Genomic DNA, 6,398 nt, shown 5'->3' on the forward strand with positions numbered 1-6,398 from the left:
CCAAGATGTCTATAAACCCATCAGAGGCTAGGACCCTAGGTTAATCTTGTGAGCTCTCGGCACGAAGCACGAAGGGGGGCACGTGAGAACTCTGTGGTTCTGAGACTGGCCCGGAGGCCACATCCAGATTCTCTAGAAATGTCTGAGCCCCTCCGTGTTCCTGGGGAAGAAAGCTGTGGAGAGCAAGGCCCTGCCTTCTTCTTGGGAATGTCCACCTCCAGGCTCTCTCCACCTCCTGACTTGGAGATACTAAGAGAAAACGCCAAGGCTTATCACTAGTACCTGTTGACAAGGTCACACAGGAAAAGCAGAGACTGGGTCCCTGAGATGGGATCACTCTATGGTGAGACTTTAAAGGGTGGCTGCAGATGAACAGCAGGGGAATGTGATGGAAAAATCTCTCCTGCTCTCCCCAGTAAATCCACTCCCTTTCAGATTCCTCAGATGCCGCTGACTGGCACGGCCTTTCCCATCTCCAGAAATCCGGAGGGACTAGAAGAGTAATGGGTTCCTCCTCGTCTCCATGGTATCAAGGCAACTGCTGTTTCTCCCCCAGAACTACGGATGGGCTAAAAACCTGATTTGTAAACGTCTGGCCACTTCAGGAGAAGAAAAAAGTCTTTTAGAGATTTGGGAAGTAGCCGGCTCTGTGTCAGACAACACTGAAATCACCAGGTACAGCCTGAGTGGTTCTCCGGGCTAAGTAAATACTGCCCCGTCTCCACACCACGCCCTGGGAGACTCCTCTCACCGACACACGTGTCCACATCCCCAGGCTGATGGCCAGCAAGAGCCTTGGTAAAACACCAGCAGCTTCTTCATAAATATCCCGGCTGTCTGCTGGCTTCGCTGAGTCGGCTGGGGTCGCACATGAACATGACCTATGGGAGAGAATAAAGGACACGAGTAAACCCAGATGGTTTCAAAGGTCATCTGGACATCTGGTCGTACAGCCGGCTGCTAGGATTTGCCCATGAAACCCACCCACGGAGCCACGGTGGAGAGCCTGTGGAAATTTTGAGAATGGTGGGCCCTCGGGAAGATCCCTCCTTCCCCCGGAAGCTGACCCCAGCTCTCCAGGTTCCTGGCCCCCTAATCTCTCCTGAGTAGAACTCGATCTCATTTTGCTTCCTTCACAGCAAGGTGTCAATGCCTGACCACAGCTTAAATTATGACCCTTGGTGGGAATATAATAGACAGGTGGAGGTTTGAGATCCAGTCAGATCCCAGAGGTCAATCACTCAGTAGGTTGGGAAGGATTTAGCCCAAATCAAAAGAAGTAAACCAGAAACAAAGGCACAGATAGGATTAATGCAAAAATTCCACGACAAACTTTTTAAATTAAAACAAGAGCTGACCCTGTGCTTATAGGATCTTACCTGGCTTGCCAAATCCTAATCCTGGTCCCAATCCCAATAAAACTTTTTTTACAGAAATGGGCAGCCAGTTCATGAGCCATAGTTCACCGATTGATTTCTCTAATATTGCATTAAAATATCTCTTTTCTTGATTCCTAAGTTTTGGGATAGTGCCTTCCATTTTGTGTGCAAGGTGAATGCCTCACTTGCCTTACCCACATCCTGGCCCAGGATCTAGGGGGTCCTCCTGGGCCCCTCACAGTGTGCCAATGACCCAGCCTCACGGCCAGATGGCTGGCCTGCCTGCCCGCTGGGCCATCTTCGTCTGTCCAGATACCATTTGTGGTGCATCGGGCTGAGAAGTGGTTCACTGTGCTTTGCACATAACAAACTACACCCAAAACACGCGGCTTAAAACAACTTATTAGCTTTATGGTTATGTGGCTTTGCAATAGGGCTGGGCTCCAACGGGCACTTCTGTTGGGTTTGGCTGGACCCAGATGTGTGTCTGTGCTCAGAGGGCCATCGAGGGCCTCGCTCGTCTGGCAGCTGGCTGTTGGCTGGGTCCTGAGTTGTCCTCCGTGAGGCCTCTCGTCCCGCAGCAGCCGGCTGGCCTGGACACCTTCCCCGGTGGCCTCAGGCCTCCAGCTGCAGGGAAAGAGACATGAAGCCCCAGGGCTGCTCGGGGTTTCTACCTGCATCGTGTTTACTTTTCTCCCGTTGGCCAAAGCCGGTCACACCACCAAGGCCAACAGTCCGTGCGGCAAGATGAGACTACGGGGGCACTGAGCAAACCCAGGGTCCAACCCAGACAATGCACGACGTCAAGGCATTCAGAACTTACCTCGCTGCTCAGAACCAAGCCTTTCAGGGTGGTTTCCCCCCACCATGGTGTGACATTTTGATTCAGTTCAGCAAACAGCCTCTGGGACCACTCTGTGCTGGGACGCAGAGTGTTGTGATTTTGTGGAATCCCATTTGCTTGGTGGGGCTTCCACCGGCAGGAGCAAGTGAAGTGGGGGAGGCTGTCTCTCACAGGTCCTCTCGCCTCGACAGTCCCCTCCCCGGGGTGGGGGTGATCATGGCAGGGTGCAGGCGGAGTGGGAGCCACAGCACAATAGGGGTGCCAGGGGAGTGTTTCTAGGGTTCCTGGGTTACGACCATGCTGGTCAATCCAAACCAGAAAGAGCGGGGAGCAGGGGAGAGGGGGAGGGCTTGGTAAACTCTGCAGGAGTCTTCTCTAAGGTGCACACCAGCCGAGGAGCTGAGAGGCAGGAGATGCCAGGGCTTTGGGGAATCATATAAGCTTCTGCCTCCGCAGACTTCCTGGAGGAAGTAGTGGTGTTGAGAGAAAGTCAGGCCTTCAGCAGCCTACATCGAGTGCCCTGCTGAAGAAGGTAGACGAAATGGGAGTGTGCATGGGGTCACAGAGGAGGGCACTAGGGAAGTGAGAAAGTGAGGGCAGAACGAGGGGTGAGAGAAAAAATAGGGACTGGTGCAGGAGACCCTCTCCTGGGAGGGGGACAGGCAACCTGCACTCTGGAGGGAGCAGAACAGGGCATCGGGGCGGTCACCACTGTCTGAGCTGGGGGGCATGGAGGAGAGCCTGACTGCTGAGGCGCCTTCCAGAGAGCTGTAGGGCCAGGGGTCAGCCCGGCCCCGAAAGAGGCTGGGAAGGCACCAGGGGCTGTGGGAGGAGGGGGTCCTGCAGAGGGAAGGGGCGGCAAGGCAACAGCATGAGCTCTCAGGAGGGGAGACCAGAGCGAAGGCCATGGGGCAGTGACCTCAAAGGATGTTGAGGAGGAGGGCTTCCACCAGGCCCTCCTCTGGATCCTGGGCCGGAGGCGATGGTGTCCCCAACCCACCTTGTACCCACTCGTAAGAGCTGATCGTTAAATTTTCGTGAGTTCTGTGAGCGGCCTTTAAACATAACCATCAATGAAACTGAAATTATAGAAACTTACAATTAAATAAATTCTATTTTAAAAAGGTAATAAATACTTAAAACTCATCCCTTCCAAATTATTGTCTACGTCCTGGGCGTTATTCGCATCTGTCGTATCTGTAAGGGGGAGATAGGATATAATCAAGGCTACGGTGCGTCTCTTCTCAACTCTGTCTTCGGGGACATCATGTTGATGGCTCGGAATTGGCCATGCTGGGCATACGTACACCCCAAAAACTGGGAAACACTACCCTCCAGGGTTCCCCCCACCAGAGAGCTGCTTGTTACAACGGCCAGCACACCAGTGGCAGGAGTGTGCAGAGACATGCAGCCCAAGACAGAATGCTGGCTGGACCAGAGATGGCGCAGGGCGTCGGAAGCAACAGGGTAGTGTGTGCCCCCAAAGTGGCAGCTGTTCCAGAAGCTTCCGTCCACACCTGCTGCCCCATGGCCCTGGATCCCGGTGTTGGCCCAGAGTGTGAGCATCACTTCCCTAGCAGGCCCTCACCCCACCGGAAGCAACCGAGAGCCTTTGCCTCTGGAGCAGGTGACCAGGGAGGATGGCCTCTGGGTACCCAGGGTGTGCCTTGGATCTTGCCACTTGGTGTCCTGCTGCCACTCACGCCTCCGCTTCCTGTGCTGCCCGGAAATGTGCTGGCTCCACCTGCTTAAGGACACGGTGCTGCTCTGCCTGCCTGTCCCCGGGGCTGAGAGCTCACTGGAGACACTGCGGGGCTGCTGGGACTTTGTGTTCTGCTCAGGGCGGGGCACCGACAGGGCAGAGCAGAGATAAGGGGGTGCCCTCTTCACACTAGCGGGGACGAGGCAGTGCCGCCATCACCCTTGAACTCCAGAAGCAGCATCTTCTAGGGAAAAGCCAGGCAGAGGCCCCAGGGTCTTAATAGGTCCAGAAGTGCAAGGCCTTTACTGGGGACATTGGGCTTAAGGGCAGAAGGCAGGGGAATCATATCTTATAAGCTTCTGCCTCCGCAGACTTCCTGGAGGAAGTAGTGGTGTTGAGAGAAAGTCAGGCCTCCAGCAGCCTACATCGAGTGCCTACATCCAGAGAGCCTGGATGCGGCGCCTGCAGGAAGAGTGGGGGCAGAAGTGGCAGGGGTGTGAGGTGAGCGACCCTGGCCCTGGTCAGATTCGGGGGCCCACCTGGGGAACAACGTGATCTTAGAGCTTACAGAGCCTCAGAGGAACTTCAGGTCCCTGAGGCTTGAGGATCCAGTAATGGTCTGGCACAGGGAGCCCAGCTGGAGCCGGCATTGGGAGTCTCCTGGTGGGTCACTTCGGGAGAAGACGATTTCTGTGCCCAGAGCATCACCAACAGCATGCCAGATGGCCCAGGGCAGAGGGACCAGAGGCTAGGGGAGTCCCAGAGGACCAACAACAGGTTCAGGAGACAGTGGAGAGCAAACTCGGGACAGGGAATCTGTGGCCAGAGCCCTTCTTCTGCTGAAGGCATGGAGTGGCCAGCAGGGGGGAAAACACAAAAAGCAGGCAAAAGAGGAGAGGATTTCTGAGCTTTGGTGCGACACCCCCACCCCTGCCGCAAGGGAACACATGGAAATAGCGAGGGAAGCGGGGACCTGGCTATCACTGGCCTGTCCTAGAACCCCAAGGAGACCAACTCTCCCATCACAGCAAAGGAGGCCAAGCCAGGCTGGGCCTTTCTGAGCAGCGCCCCGATGACAGGCTGCTGCCAGCGTCTCACCATGGGGTGCGAACAGGAACTCGGGTCCGCTCCCCATGCCTGCCTCGCCAGGTTGCCAAGGGCTTGCAGGGCGGGAGGTACCATTGAGCCATGCTGAGCTGGGAACCCCCTTCCTTCTCCCTGGGGCTGCTGGAATGGGCCTGCCTGTGGCCCGTCCCCTTCTGTGGGGAGCAGTGGTGGGGACAAGGTGCCCCCCAGGAAGAGGCGGCAGTGGCCTGGGTGGGACCCCTGATGGCAGTTGTCTCCAACCCATGCCTGGACCTTTTCTGCTTATCTGGGCTAATAAATCCCTCCCCACTCCTTTTTTTTTTTTTTTTTCCTTCTAATGACTCTTGAAGTTGGATGTCCCTAGTCGCCCAAACACCTGCAAATGAAGTCATGGCGGGCACTCCCAGGTGTCTGGGGTGTTGGGTGTCTGCCTTCCAAAGGCACCTTCCATCAGAGCCCAAGTGTGACTCCTGTGTGTGGAGCAGACAACCCCCCACGCCACCCCCCACACACGTGCTGCTTACCTCGGCCAGAAGGAATTATGTCAGTGCCGGCAACTCTGTCTTCCCTCCATCCTGGGGAAACCCCGTGTGGCTGGGTCCCTTCTGATGCATTAGCAACGAACCCTTGTCTCACGAAGTTCCAGACCATTCCATCCTTCACGCTTGTGAGAACAACTTTCCACCTTCATTGTTACTGCAAAATGGTCTGTGATACATGTAAATCTAAGACTGAGAAGGGACAAGGGAGGGGACCTGGGGACCAGGTGACCGGGGAAAGGCAGGACAGACGGTGACGTTGCAGAGCCACACTAGTGGTCAGATCAGTCCTGGGCTGTGCTGGGGGACTAGACTCACCCTGCAGCCTCTGTCATGAGGGGTCAGGGCTCCTGAGGATTCTGAGGTCACCATGAGACAGGAGCAGCTGCAGGGTAAACAAACTGGACCAAAAAGTTCACGATTATAGTTAACAGTTAAATACAACTGTTTAGAAACCATCTGTCCCAGGCATGAAATATATCACCATCTTCTTCCTACAGTCAGATGCCTAATTTAAAAAAAAAAAAAATTTACTGCCAGAACTCGAGGTTCCGTGACTGCTGACTAAGGGGGGGACCGGCAGTACTGAAATCTGCCCCACCTGGAACGGCTCTGGCTTCTCCCCTCTGTGCCCCAGAGCAGGTGCCCCAGCCCCCTGCCCTCACTCAAGCCCCAGTTGGTGGGCCGCTGCAGCCTCAAACCCAGGACCGGGTTTTCTGTTCTCTGTTGGTTCTTTAACACCTATAACCAGTGACCCCCATGCACACCGGAAGGGATCATCCCATGTTAAGGAAAGATCCTGGGTCCCAGTCTCCAGAATCATAGGTGTCCTGTCTCTGCCCTTTCCT

The sequence above is a fragment of the Meles meles genome, chromosome 9, assembly GCF_922984935.1.
Source record: "Meles meles chromosome 9, mMelMel3.1 paternal haplotype, whole genome shotgun sequence".
NCBI lineage: Eukaryota > Metazoa > Chordata > Mammalia > Carnivora > Mustelidae > Meles > Meles meles.